The sequence below is a fragment of the Tachypleus tridentatus genome, chromosome 7, assembly GCF_004210375.1.
Source record: "Tachypleus tridentatus isolate NWPU-2018 chromosome 7, ASM421037v1, whole genome shotgun sequence".
Classification (NCBI taxonomy): Eukaryota; Metazoa; Arthropoda; class Merostomata; order Xiphosura; family Limulidae; genus Tachypleus; species Tachypleus tridentatus.
Genome location: NC_134831.1, coordinates 27,413,933 through 27,429,577, shown reverse-complemented (window position 1 = coordinate 27,429,577; position 15,645 = coordinate 27,413,933). Strand labels below are relative to the sequence as shown.

At 33.8% G+C, this 15,645-nt stretch overlaps 2 protein-coding genes across 6 annotated transcripts in view; one reads left to right on the top strand and one right to left on the bottom strand.

The window, feature by feature from the left end:
* Window positions 1-15,645, top strand: part of LOC143255347 (protein c-ets-1-A-like) — a 74,681-nt gene that overhangs the window by 14,010 nt on the left and 45,026 nt on the right. The window lies entirely within an intron of this gene.
* The window catches only part of LOC143255349 (protein spaetzle 5-like), a 201,022-nt gene that overhangs the window by 159,073 nt on the left and 26,304 nt on the right, over window positions 1-15,645 (bottom strand). The gene's annotated exons all lie outside the window — the stretch shown is intronic.

Below are 15,645 nucleotides of genomic sequence, written 5' to 3'. Positions count from 1 at the left end.
AAGTTAACTGAATATTTATATGTGTGAAATTTATAATATTTGACAAAAAGTGGAACACAATTTTGTTTCTTAACATAAACGTATTTTAATATATAAACAATAATACAATTTGTAATAAAAGTTATTACAAATAATGGTTTTATTACGTAAGTTTTACAAACTTAAAAAATAATGAGTTCCCTATCTCGTCTAAAACTGAATATTTTATCGGCGGTTCACGATTAACGAATTAATTTTGAGTTTATATTATTATACTTTGTTTAATGGCTAGTCTCACACCGTTTACAAGCTGACTTTTCTCCCACAAAAATATATAATGCCCTTGTAGAAATACTAACGTCCATAATTAATTCACTGAAATGAACGGTTTTGTAATTTTCAAAATCTACACACGTTCTTCGTCAAACATCTATAGTTTTCCGATTAATAAGCGTTTATCACAGTTATAGCTTCCAAGGTTTATACTAGCTGTAGCAAACCAACAATATTCTGAACAGTTTCTTGGCGCGTCGATTTATAAACTTTAGGCGAGGTTCTCAAAAGTTCAGATGGCAACAATATAAAACATATATTGTTAATTATTACATTCAAGAATTTTTTACTAATTTAACGAACAGGCGGTACTTTCACAATGCACATTTAACAATATCAGTTACTTCCATTTCTAAATATATATTAAAGTGAAACAAACATAGATAGAAAGAATGTATAAATATGAATATACAATATTTAATACGTTACATCATGCTTTACAAAGAGTCGCTATAAGAGTTGTCTTGTCGAGACCATCAATATTTCTTTCACTAGTTTTACCGAAACCTGCTCTTTCATTCCTTCGCTAAAATTTGCCTCTCCAAATTTGAAATATTCAACGCAAGATTGATCATAAATAAGACTGAATTACACAACGTATACGTCATTGTTTTCATGTGTGACACTTATTTTATTTAACCATGTATGACCTGATTCTTAAATGAAGCAAAATTTTCAGTTATACTAAATTAAAACTAAAGATGCGCTGATAATTTTGTGTGTGATAGATCTAAACAGATGATGAGGAAAGTTAGAAAATTATTTTGCCCTTTCTAAATATTAAGGATGAAAAAAGCATAATAAAGGAAATCGATTATTCTAAGTATTCACATTTCCACTTGTCTGTCTTTTCACACGATGGTGAAAGTGTCCGTGCTTGTTTTGTTATAACAAAGCTACATCGTGATATCTGCTGTGCCCATCGCGGGAAAACGAACCCATAATTTTTTGCGTTGTGAGTCCCCAGACTTACCGCTGTCCCACCGGGGAACAATGGGAGTGAAAGGACCTTGTTAGTAAAAATATAGTTACTCATTTACTGTAATTACTTATGTAAGAAGTAAAAATACTTTTAGTTTCCTATATTTACAATAAGTAAAGAAAAGGTCAAAACCGATTTCCTCTGCGCATTTTGTTATTTCAATCATCCATTTAAAAATAAACAAGGATTGTTTTGAATTTGAATTTTGTGCAAAGCTACACGACCCCACTCCTGGCACTGTAGTGAGAATTTTGGGGCCTGGCATGGCCTAGCGCGTTAAGGCGTGCGCTTCGTAATCTGAGGGTCGCGGATTCGCGCCCGAGTCGCGCCAAACATGCTCGCCCTCCCAGCCGTGGGGGCGTTATAATGTGACAGTCAATCCCACTATTCGTTGGTAAAAGAGTAGCCCAAGAGTTGGCGGTGGGTGGTGATGACTAGCTGCCTTCCCTTTAGTCTTACACTGCTAAATTAGGGACGGCTAGCACAGATAGCCCTCGAGTAGCTATGTGCGAAATTCCAAAAAAAAAACAAAGCTACACGAGGGCTATCTGCGCTAGCCGCCCCTAATTTTGCAGTGTAGGACCAGAGTGAAGGTAGCTAGTCATCACCACCCACCACCAATTCTTGGACTACTCTTTTACCAACGAATAGTGAAATTGACTGTAACTTTATAACGCCCCCACAGCTGGAAGGGCAAGCATGTTTGGTGCGACCAGGATTCGAACCCGCGACCTTCGGATTACGAGTCGAACGCCTTAACACGCTTGGCCATGCCGGGCCCAATAAACAAGCAAGATAACTAGTCAAGTTTTCAAATTAGTACATAATTTGTATATTCATAAAAAAAATTTGAATGGACATAAACATTTATAAATGTTCGGAAAAATAACATTTTATTTAATTTTGCGACTCGTAATCTGAGGGTCGCGGGTTCGCAAAATTAAATTTTGTTGTTTTTTATGATAAAATATAGACATTAAAAGAGTATATTAATGCGTGCATTAACAACTAAAACTTTTTATATTTCACTTATGTCCAAAAATAATTAATAAGAATGTCCTAGACCAGCTTGTCACTTCTTACGGTTATTTCATACATTTACATGACAAATAAATGCTTAATATTATGGTTCGTTTATTTTTCCGGAAGTTCACCTCGCCAGTATTACACCACCTGAGTTGTATATGAGGTTATCGTAACGTACAAAAAGTTAAATGTTTTATAGCGATAGAAACCGTATATTTATCAAGGCAGCACTGTATATGAAGATTCAAGTCAGATTAAACTAGCCACTGAACACTGCTTGGTACCGTACGTATGTGGTCATTCGACCGTGACCTCCCCACCTCTTTCCGGCTTCTGATAGTTTTTATGGTTTGAGATTGTTACAATGAAGAATGTATATGTTACTGTATGCTGTTATTATAATTATGATTAACTATTCGAAAAAATTAAGTATTTTATTCACCATAAAAAGCCAGTGACACAGTTAAAAAAAACCAACTTATTGAGGATTAATCAAAACACTACAATAAGTCCCGGGATATTGCTCCTGTGATCCTAAAGCGTTGATATTGTATAATTTAATTCTATTTAAATAGAAAATTAAACTTAATTGTTGCGTATTCTGAGCAACATTTTAAAACTCATGGAAAACTTTTAAAATTCCATATCCAACTTTCATATGTGTATTCAGAATTGGAATTATGACTTATAATTTTAATATGTATAGCTTATATATTACTTTTAACTGTTAAAGGTCCACTTGATGCTTGAGGAAAGTTGTTAGATAAATTTACAGCTCAGTTCAGGAAGATCAAATACATTGATATTTAGCATTCAGAATTGGTGTTAAAAGGGATCGTTAGTGCTGTGTTTAGAAAAAAAAAAACGTGATTTTTTTTTGCTCTGCGAAGCTTTGGAAAATAGCTTACTATGAAGGAATCCTCCATCGGTTTTATGGCACTTATTTACAGATGTTCCCGCCACGACAGTAGGAACTCATTAATCAAGCTTTTATGCTGACTCCATGTAAGAGGAAACCTCATCCAGACTTTTTCTCTCTTATCTCTCTCTCCATTTTTTCTTCTCTCTCTCTCCTTTTCTCGGTTATTTTGCTTTTACAGTTTCTTGTGTACCGGATTTTAAGAGCCGATAAAAAGACACACACACACACGCGTAAAGATTCAAGTTTGCTAGTTCTGAGTGCACAGTAGTTTTTCTTTGTGAGATAAGTAATTTTAAAAACAGAATTGTTTACTGGTCTTTGTTTTTTTAATTTTACGCAAAGCTACACGAGGGCTGTATGCGCTAGCCATTTCTAATTTAGCAGTGTATGACCAGAGAGAAGGCACCAAGTCGTCACCAACTACCGCCAACGCTTGAGCTGCTCTTTTGTCAACGAATAGTGGGATTCATCATCACATTATAACACCCTTACGGTTGAAAGAGCGATCATGTTTGGTGTGACGAAAATTCGAACTCGCGACTCTCAGATTACGAGTAGAGTGCCCTGACCACTTGGTCATGCTGGGTCTCGCTTACTAGTGAAAACTCGTTAAAGTAATTGAACGTATGATTTGTATATGAAATTCACTTTGTTTCTCTATTACGTTTCTAGACAGCTTGTTACTTGTAAGATAGAAATAACTGAAAAAGCTAGTTAATAATGTTTATCATATATGTTTGTAAAGTTTAAATGGAAATATTCTTACCCCCTCCTATAAGCTTAAATATTAAATTATATCATTTACCGTTTCTTTGGGGATGTAGAAATTCACGATCGCGCATGGCTAATAGAACTGAGTATCACTTTTGTTGTTTGAAATAAATCATTTATGCATGTAATTAATTTGAACCTTGGACATCAGCAAAAGAAAAATTAGGTAAGACAAACTTTTAAAAAAGGGCAACCTCTAAAACCGAGTTTCAATACCCGTGGTTGGTAGAACAAAGATAGCCCATTGTGTAGCTTTGTGGTTAATTCTAACCAAAGTACAAGTGAGTCTTATTATTCTCGTATAAACCACTAACATCTTGTTCAAGTCTTTCTATCGTTACTTTGGCGTTCGTACCTTATTATTCTTATCACCTCTGGAAACGTCTAAAGAACATTATCTTTTCGCTCACGTCCTACTATTATTATTACTTTTGTTTACATGTCTTGTCTTAATTATCTTTTGTGATCCGTCCTACTGTTGCAATCTCTCTGCTCAACTTTTAGTGTTATTATTACCATTTGAAAGTTTATTTTGCAGTTGATATTTTATAATTTACCTATAGTCAATTTCTTTGTAGTATGTATTTCTTTGTTTCTTGTGAATAAACGCTAGTTGAAATTACGCCAGCACAAATTTTGAAGTAAAATTAGATAAATGCTAGGAGCCTAAATCAAATGAACAACTAAATGATCCTGCATCCAGTAACATACATAAAAACGATGTATCTTTAGGTAAGCAATATGCAACAATAATGCTTTCAGATACGAATTCTTTAAATTTCATTTGTCATCTACCTGTTTGTCGACATTGAATAAAAGAGTAATCTAATATATAATTGTATAATTTTAATTATTTACATACCTTTGTAGAATATTTCAGATCAAATAATGATAAATGTTTAACGTTGATCGCTCTCTGTGGTTATTTTTTCCTGTCCGAACAAGTTTTTCAAGTTTTAGAATTTACTGACAGTTATTAATTAAATTGTTTAAAATAGCAAACACAGAGAGAGAGATCGAACGCAGTAAAACTATCTGCACCTAGCTAGTAAAATGTTTTATAGAATGAAATTAAATGATTTCCTTTATAATGACGCCCCGGCATGGCCGAGCGCGTTAAGGCATGCGCTCGTAATCTGAGGGTCGCGGGTTCGCATCCGAGTCGCGCTAAACATGCTCGCCCTCCCAGCCGTGGGGGCGTATAATGTGACGGTCAATCCCACTATTCGTTGGTAAAAGAGTAGCCCAAGAGTTGGCGGTGGGTGGTAATGACTAGCTTCCTTCCCTCTAGTTTTACACTGCAAAATTAGGGACGGCTAACACAGATAGCCGTCGAGTAGCTTTGTGCGAAAATTCAAAAAACAAAACAAACCTTCGCAATGTTTAAGTTGGTGTCTGTACTAAAATCAAACATAAAAGTAATTGAATTATTTTATACTTGGCTAGGTTTAACAAAAGTAAACTTGAATGAATTACCATAATTTTCTAAATGAAGATTTGTCTGTCTTTAAAATAGGAAAATATTTTTTACAATCATTATTACACTGGTTAACTAGTCTTAATTAATTAATTTTTTTTACAAAGAGTAATGTCTTTAAGCATTCTCAGAAGATCACCATTGAATAGATAGTATATTGTTTAAAGAATGAAGTATGGTAATTTCATATAACATTGTAAACTGAACTTTATTATTTCTTAACCATTGTTAATGTATTTTTAAAAACGAAACTAAAAACAAAATACATGAAATGTTTCATTTTCCAATCACAGAACCGCCTGGTTTTATTGTAAAGACATCCATGTAAAATTTTCAATGAATGTAATTTTTATTGAAAAATATTCAGAAATACTCCTTTCTGTAATACCGAAATCACGTATATTTTATTTAAAAAATCACTTTAATATACATATGCAGAGGATTTATATTATATGAACAATATCATTTTATATATGGGATTCTTTGTTGTTTATATTGTTATAATAGAATAAATAACCATTTTTGTAAAATTAGTATAGAACGTAAATGCACCGTATTACTAGCTTATCGTACTATAAATTAAACTAGCTACGATATATTATTTCATATGCACACACAAAAAAGAGAATGAACTGAATTAATGATTTTACAATAAATGCTATTAAGTAAAGCAAATGAAGACCCAGCATACATCACCATAAAAATAGTTGCAACTAAGATTTGACAGAACTTAACAATTTAACGTCTACACATCAAGGCGACCTCTATCGTCCGGCTTGCTGACTCCTTTCATTGAAGGAATCATCTTACATCTTCAAGGGGATTCACACTTAATCCACCAGGGAGGCTCAATTCTCGCTTCTTTCGTTAGAGAACGTTTGAAAGTTTATTTTAAGATCTTTAAAGCGTCGGGACAGACTCGTGTTGAGCACGTACGCCAGTACACGTCAAACGTATGTATTGCTAAGACGCAGTAAATAATTCGCCAGTCTTTACTAGCACAGCTGCTCAACAACTTAAGTTGAGAGACAACTGGCCTTGAGACCTGTGGTGTTTCTTCTTCCACCAATACTTGTACACTGACTACAGTCACAAAAAATAATTCTACTGTTACATCAGTAGCAATGGTAATATATTATAACTTATCTTTAACCGCTAGTGTTGCAGCCATAACGCGCAATTGATTTTCTTATATAATTCTACGATGCTTCAGAGTCAATACTAAAACTGTCACGGTATATATAAAATAGCACATAAAAATATCCTGTATTTTACTATTACTTATACTTTTGAGTAGATATAGTCACAAAGACACTTAACATATTCTACTGTTGGCACAATGACTAAAAGTTGCACAGTTATTTCATGTACTCTGTGGTTGATTGTCATAAAAGATTGTTAATCCAGATATGTAATTTTGGTACAGTTACAAAAGGTCAAAGAGTCATCACAGGTAATTTAGTGACTTTGAGGCTGTACTAACAGCAACACACCTGTGTACATTGTTATTGCTGGTATACGTGGTCACAGTAATTCAAGTGCGTTGTTATTGTTGGTACATATTTTCACAGTAATTCACTATGTAGATGCAGTCACAAAAGTACTTAATATATACGTGATCACAGTACTTCACGTCCGTTATTACTGTGGGTGCATAAAGTCACAAATTCCACGTATGTTGTTACTGCTGGTACATATAGTCACAGGAAGAAACTCAACTGTTTTGTAGATATTAGTGTTATTCTTTTCTCTCAACCACCAAAAGAGTACAGTAGAGTCATAACAAGGCACTACGCTACACTAGGTAAGGATATCTATCATGACCACTAAAACAATACAGTGGAGTCTGTACAAGGCACTACGCTACGCTGAACCTGTTACTGTGGGGAGAATTACTTATCATAGACCACTAATTACGCAATACAGTAAGCAAACGCACAACGGGGTCCTTTTCTCGTAAACGGACATTACTTTAGCTTTCAAGCACTAAATACAGAGCACAGTAATTATCTCAACAATAAATAACTCCACCAGTATTAAAATAAGCCATTATGGATAAAATTCTCTCATCTACTTAACAAATCGGATAGTACGTACAGCACTACCAGGGTAGTTGATGATTATAATTCATGAATAAGAATCAGCCCAAAATGTCACTAGACCAATATACTGTTTCTCTAGGATATTTTTGTAGTTAAAAATAGTAAATTCCTCTGCACTCCTCACACCCTGATGGAATTACAGAATATATAATTTTGATTTATGCTACCTTGTACTTGTTTTAATCGTGTGCCATTTCTTCAACTCTAGCTACATTTATAAGTAGTTATTCTTCTTTCTGTAAACGCTACATATATCATGAGATAATACAACTGTGTGTAAAAATTACTCTTGGTTATTTCAATAGGTACTATTTGTTACTAAACAGAACTCTCAGAGATTTAGAGAGGCCTGAGCCACTTCTATGTTTTTTGGTTTCTGTCTAAAATGAAAATTTGTGACATGTGAAAATAAAATAAGACAATCATTATTTGCTCAAAAAAAAAGTGGAACACGATCTGAATATCTAATTTGTATATATTATTTACAGCTCAAAGCTGAGAGTGTGTGTCACGTTTTGGTTTGATTGGGATGCACATAAAAACAAGTCGCGAAACTCAACAAACCCCCCAAAAAACAAGACTCTAAATTTGAGGTCCTGACCAAGCGACTCTCCTGGTCCCCACACTAATTAGCGCCATTACTAAATTAACTTCTACAGATCTAGGTATTACTAAAGGATCTTTCAGTACACTCGTACATACACGTAATTGATTAAGAATTCTTATATTTGGTCTATTCGTGAGTGTTGTAAACATTCACAAGTCGTCTCTACATAAAAAATACGTATTCGTAGACTTTATCTGTTTTCAAATACGATGCCTTTTATTCGTACACTTTATGCATGTAAGCACACGTCACACAAATAAACAAACACACATTTTCCGCATTTAGGGGAAAATTTTCAATAATTCTTCTCCTTCCCAATAAAGGCTTTTGCACCAAAGCTATGTTTATAAAGTATAACCCACATCGTTAATAAGCATGTTCTAAACATCTTATTAAAGGTTTCTTACGGAAAATAGAACATTTATTGACATATGTTATTTGAAAATATTGTTAATAAAATACCCAGTAAATTTTATTCTTAAATGATTGCTGTTATCCTGTACAGACTTTCAAATGTCGTATACCTTAGCACAATACCTATTACATCCCGTGTTTGATGTTTACTGGCCATAATCATCTTGGAAATACTAACAGTTCATCTTTGCGCCCTGATCGAAAGTTAATATTCATAATTCAGATGATATGCTACATATACTGTAAATTATACGCATATAAGTTGTTCTTCTATATGTTCTCACTTTCATTTTAAAGTAATTTAATATAATTTTTTCTGACGTTAAATATTGTTAAATCGCATAAACAAATATGTTTACAAGTAAAAAAAAAACTTCACAAAAATGGAAGTCAATGTAGTGATCCAGTGTAGTAGAATGTTACCAGAAAAAAATAAACTAAACTTAATTGTGATTTAATACTTATATATACTGCTATATGTTAATTCTTCTCTGTAAATCAATAAGGTTCTATTGTGATATTTATTGTTTACCTATTATTGGTTGGTAATTCCTATTCCACTCACAATTCTAAAAGAACATTTTTTTTGTAAGAAATCTAACTTCAGGGGCTAATGATAACATAATTTACATTAGAATAGTGACTTTTATTTTAAATTACTACACGTTTTGAATAATACTCACAAAAGCGGATACTCCATTTGAAACTGCCTAACGTTGGTTGACACCATTGTATTGGTGTTTCAGTTAATATTTAATAAAAACGAAGCAGGAGACAAAGGAACAGGAAATTCAACCTTTTTGCTGTGATATTTACAAACATTCACAAAACATGTGACTCAGTATTTACATAAATATTGTTATTTGTTTGTTTGTTTGGGAATTTCGCACAAAGCTACTCGAGGGCTATCTGTGCTAGCCGTCCCTAATTTAGCAGTGTAAGACTAGAGGGAAAAATATTGTTATAAAAGAAAACATTGTACAATATTGTAAAGTTGTGATGACCTATTGAGGAGATATTTGAAATACCATTTCAATGATCAATCCAACCGTTCCTACATAGGTAATGCTGCCGCTCACCTGATAATGTAAGCTTTGACGCTAAGTCGTTAGCGTCAGTTAATTCTCTCTATTAGATTCACTAAAGTTCTCGGTGTATCTTCTCAACAGCTCCGTGGCTCAAGAAATGTGTTTGTATGTTTTCTTATAGCAAAGCCACATCAGGCTATCTGCTGATTCTACCAAGAGGAATCTAACCCCTGATTTTAGCGATGTAAATCCATAGGCTTACCGCTGTAGGCTCATAAAATAATTTAGGCTTAATCTGTAAACTAATCGATTATTGTTTCTTGAAGTATTTTATTTAGTTAGGTTCTAGAACTGGGCAACATTTGCCTCATTGTTATGTCTTGCATACATGAAAAATTCCTGGGAACAAAATGTGATAGGTCAGTTTACAGTTTACTCGCGTAAAAATTGAAGAAAGAAAACGTTCAGTGTTCTTTCAGTATTCACAGAATGCTTTCAAATTTAACATTTGAAAAGTTTCCTTTAACAACTGAATAGAATTCTTCTTTGAGTAACTAATGACTTGCTCCATGAAGCTGTTTCATAATGCTAAGAGATGCTCTTGCCTTTCTTCTTCCTAATTATTTCAGAAAATATTGTGTATGAGAGAGCTTACTCTTCCTGAGACTGGCGGCCAGGTAAAGGGATAAATCGTTTTTAACCAATTCTTTTGCCAGCTGTTTCTCACCTTTACAATTCATCAGACACTTATCATTTGTGATGTCCTGTCAGAGCACTGAGGTGTTATAAATCTCACACTGACTTTTTTGAGGTGTTAGAACTTGACTCTTTCTTCATTGAGATCCTTCACTTTTCTGATATTTATCCCTAATTACTTTTAACAGGAAGACAAAATAAATTTTGAACAACGTACACGTCATTAGATAACCAATTATCAACATGTACAAAAGCGTCATATTCTACCTTCGTTTACGTTTTACATAGTGTGTTCTTATTTATTCTTTCTCATTAAACTCAAAACCCCTTACGGGTCATGCTCTGGTAATCATACTATTATTATATTGCTATCAAGTTAGTATATTATAACCCTGTTTAGGAAAATCCAATAGCACTCGGTCCGACATGGTGAAGCGGTTAAGGCACTCGATTTATAATCGGAGCGTCACCGCTTCGAATCCCCATCACACCAAAAATCCTTGCCTGTTTACCCGTGGGGACATTATAAAGTGACGGTCAATCCAACTATTCGTTACTAAAAGAGAGACGAGGAGGGCACATAGTCCTCGTTTAGTTTTGCGCGAAATTAAAAACAAACAACAGCATTCTGTACGTTAGTGAACAGGTGATGCATGCATATTTCTTAAGCTTTAATTATACACTATCTTACTGATACCTTGAAAGTGGATTCAACGATACAGCGATATATCATCTGTATAAGTTAAGAACGTGTGAATCTCATGCTTTTTATCTTGTAAACCTCGTAATTTTAATTCTTGCTTCATTAAAATGTCTTTTTTTTTACTCTTTCGAATGAATAAATATTACATTGACTGGTAAATAGCCATGCACACTGGTTTTTGTTTGATTGTTGTCAAGTACAAAGCTACACCGTGATTAACAAATCTTGATATGTAGTACCATAAGTCTTCAAATTTACCTCTGAGCCACTGGTGGCACTAGTTAGAGAAATAAGGAGCAAAGTTAAGATTTATTCTATTCATTTGTTATGGAACGGGTCATTTTGTCAAAATATTAATCGAATGTTATATATTTTACATCGTCAGCTAAACAAAAGCAATTTCATGTTACCCCAATAATGTCAGAAAATGGGTGGAGCTAACAATGTTCTGGGTTCTGTTTCCGCTCTGTCTGTGTTGTCACTTGAGATTCGTTAGGCTGGAACACTAGTGATAACAGTTCATAAACAAACTGGAAAAACGGGAGGTTAATTTTTATATGCTAAAGCACCTACCTAAAAACTCGTTAGATGGCGTAATTATCCATATTTATTATCAAGAATAAAATAACCAACTATCTATGCTCTTCCCATTATGAGTATCGAAACCCGATTTCTAGCGGTATAACTCTGCAGACATAGCGCTGGGCCACTAGGAAGGGGTGTTATTTTCCTTTTCTACACAAACTTCTTATTTTTACTTAGTATATTTTTTATGAGAAGCATATTTTCGTAAAAATGTTCCTTCCATACAAACTACTTTATCGCAAGAAAGAGTGAGATTCATAGTACATTCTCCTTTAAATGGAATTTGCGATTATATCTTGTTTTGCTGCCTTAAAAAATGCGTTTGAATAATTTTGCTCTTGATATTCGAGCAAAACTACTCAAGAGCTATGTATATTAGCTTTCCCAAATTTTGAGCTGATAAACTAAATGATAGACAGCTAATCTGTTTGTTTACATTTAAGCACAAAGCTGCATAAGGGGCTATCTGTGATGTAGTCTAATGATGTGATGTAGACTGAGGCGATTTATTTTGTTTCACTACTTTTTTGTACATCAGCACTTATTTGTTTATTTTTTCAGAACACACTGTCATCACGTGGTAAATTGTATTATAACTACAACAGTCTCACATTTTTACAAAATGTGACCACAACAGGGTTCTAAGATGTTCTTTCAAATTGCACTAATGAAAGCGCTAATGATTTCTTACAAATCCTAAACAAAATTCTGCAAAATGTGTTTGACTCTTCTCGATTATTATCTTACTTTTAAGAATTTGCTTATTTATGTGGGCACTATATTTGAATGCTTAGAACACTAAATGACTCATTACAATTGAATGTCATTTTATTAAAGATACGAATGATGGTTAGATTTTAAATGCCTAATAAAGAATTAAAGAGATATATACTTTACAAAGCTGTTAAAAAATACATTATTCCAGAAGTCAAACGACAGCTTTATTCACTGTGAAGAATACTGTCTTGTTAAAATATGACATTCTCGTTGTTTTATATAAAAATGATAGCAAACATTCTTATTGGTAACATAAAACTTTAAGAATTAATAATGTGTTAAGTAACGTCAATTTTTGAGAGCGTTAATTGGTTATTTCTAAATGTGATTTTCACCTGATCAGCTCACACTTCAGAATAAGAGAACAGATTGTACTAAGTGCTTCTTTGGATGTCGGCAAGTTATGTTTCATTAAAAGGCTTAAGATCAATGCTGCAGTTTGTACTTCGTGCACAGTTTTAACTACCAACTGCCAACCCTCAAAGCCACACATATCATCTTTAACATGATAAATTTAATGTCCTAATCCGCACGAGTCATGACTTGAACTGAATAATGAACATAACGTGTTTTTCTATTTATTAAGGTCAATTTGAAAACAACAACAACATCTAATTAATATTTAACCTATTGATAAATAGATTTAATTTATTTAACCTTCAATATTTCTATAAATTAAATGTTATTTTCTTCTATATATGTGATTAAAATATCAAACAAATATTTCTCTGGTTGCGACTGTTTTCAAATTTTTAACACTTCGTAGTTCTTAATATTATATAAAACTTTTAATGTTACGAGCCACAACCTTTTTAAAAGGTGATAGTCGTTTTGTTTTGAGGCCTGGCATGGCCAAGCGCGTAAGGTGTGGGACTCGTAATCCGAGGGTCGTGGGTTCGCGCCCGCGTCGCGCCAAACGTACTCGCCCTCCCAGCCGTGGGGGTGTATAATGTGACGGTCAATCCCACTATTCGTTGGTAAAAGAGTAACCCAAGAGTTGGCGGTGGGTGGTGATGACTAGCTGCCTTCCCTCTAGTCTTACACTGCTAAATTAGGGACGGCTAGCACAGATAGCCCTCGTGTAGCTTTGTGCGAAATTCCAAAAAACAAACAAACGTTTTGTTTTGTTTTTCAACCTATAACTTAAACAATTCAGTTAATTCTCTAGTAGAACAGCTTTCTCATCTTCCTTTGCATAGTATTATTCCATACATTGAAATGTAGTTGTATTTGATTTCGTAACATTGCTTCAACTCAAAGAAAATTTGTCGAAGAAAGTAGCAGTATAAATACTGAGTAATCAGCCAATCACGAGAAAAATTCCTGAGAGCAGTTCTAAATCACGTGAACACGATTATACCCACCTTGGGCGACAAGTAGACTTGATTAAACTTTCGCATTGGTCTAGACGAGCTCTTGTATTGGGATGTTGCCTTTTTTAAACATTTAAAATCATAAGAAATGAATGTCGAAGCACGTACCTTAACATATTCCAAAGTTAAGCAAATGTCATGGTAAAAAAAAAGCTTGTTTTTACGAGATGGTATATTTTACTACAACAAGGTTATACGAACTACATGAAAAATGTTTTTTAGCCAGAAGCTTCTTCGCTTAAAAAAATATATTCCATATTTGCAAAAAAAATTAAGTAACTTTTAATATTAATAATAGAGACTTGCATCTGCGTCATGAGTGTTTCAGGTATATCTGTGTCAACTTTTAAGCCGGAATCATGTCAACTGTGATTCGGCATGTTTTCTCAGTATGATAAGGAATATTTTTAAAGGTTATTTAAATCATCTCTCTATTTATTTTATGTTAACACACAACATAGTTTATGTTATAATTTAAAAGTACTCACTTAAAATTAAGTATTAAAATAAGATATATCCATTTTAGAAATTACGTAATAAATCTTTTGTAGAAATTAACAAGTCTTTAAAACAATATGTATGACTTTTTTGAAACTAAAATTGTGTAAAGAGGCTCTATTTTAACCTCAAATGATCTCTTCTAGTTTGTGTTACCCCTAGTGGGATTTCAATACCCGTGATGGTCAGAATATAGATAGCTTTAGGCTTAACTATAAGTCCCACGCTGGTACAACGGTACGTCTATGAAATTACAACGCAAAAATCAGGGGTTTGATTATCCTCGGTGGACTCAGCAGATAGCCCGATGTGGCTTTGCTATAAGAAAACACATCCTTAACTACAAACCAATATTTTGTGTTTTCTAAATTCGTGTCCAGCTCTCTTTAATAATAATAATAATAAAAAAGAACTGGATAAAACAGCGATGATTATTAGGCTTTGTTAGTTTGTGTGTTGTTACCAAAATACGATTTGTCTAAATAAATAAATTTGGATTTGTTTTATGCATTAACGCTTCTATATGCTTATCGATACAGTACGTTACAGTGGTTTCTATCGGTAATAAAAGCCTATTGATATTTCATCTGAAGAGAAAACTGTTAGAATCTAATCAAATTAATTTCTAGGTTGTTCTCTACATTTTAGTTAGATTGAAATATTTGCGTTTAATAATGGATTCTCTGAATGGATTCCAATAATCTTGTTCGCCAAAGTTATTCGCTGTGTTCCAGATGGCGTTATATATATGGCATGAAATATCAAAAAGACCAAACAAAACAAGGAAGTATGAATATTTATTTTCTAGAATTATAAACTGAAAATAACGTTATTTAAAACACATTATAAAAACTTATCCTTACCAACTTACATTTATTTCTTAACTTAGACACTTTAAACTGATGGTTTAATCGTACTGTAGTCAAACACATTTTCTACAAGGCCTGGCATGGCCAAGCGCGTAAGGTGTGCGACTCGTAATCCGAGGGTCGTGGGTTCGCGCCCGCGTCGCGCCAAACATACTGGCCCTCCCAGCCGTGGGGGTGTATAATGTGACGGTCAATCCCACTATTCGTTGGTAAAAGAGTAACCCAAGAGTTGGCGGTGGGTGGTGATGACTAGCTGCCTTCCCTCTAGTCTTACACTGCTAAATTAGGGACGGCTAGCACAGATAGCCCTCGAGTAGCTTTGTGCGAAATTCCACAACAAACAAACAAACAAACATTTTCTACAAGGTGCTATTTTTCTGACAACATGCCTGAAATTAGGCTGTCTTACGTTAAGCGCTTAGCCCCACAATGTATCATTATGCTTCTATATTGTTCGAAACAAGATATTGGGTTGAGGAATAATTCGTGAGCGTTTTTTCAAG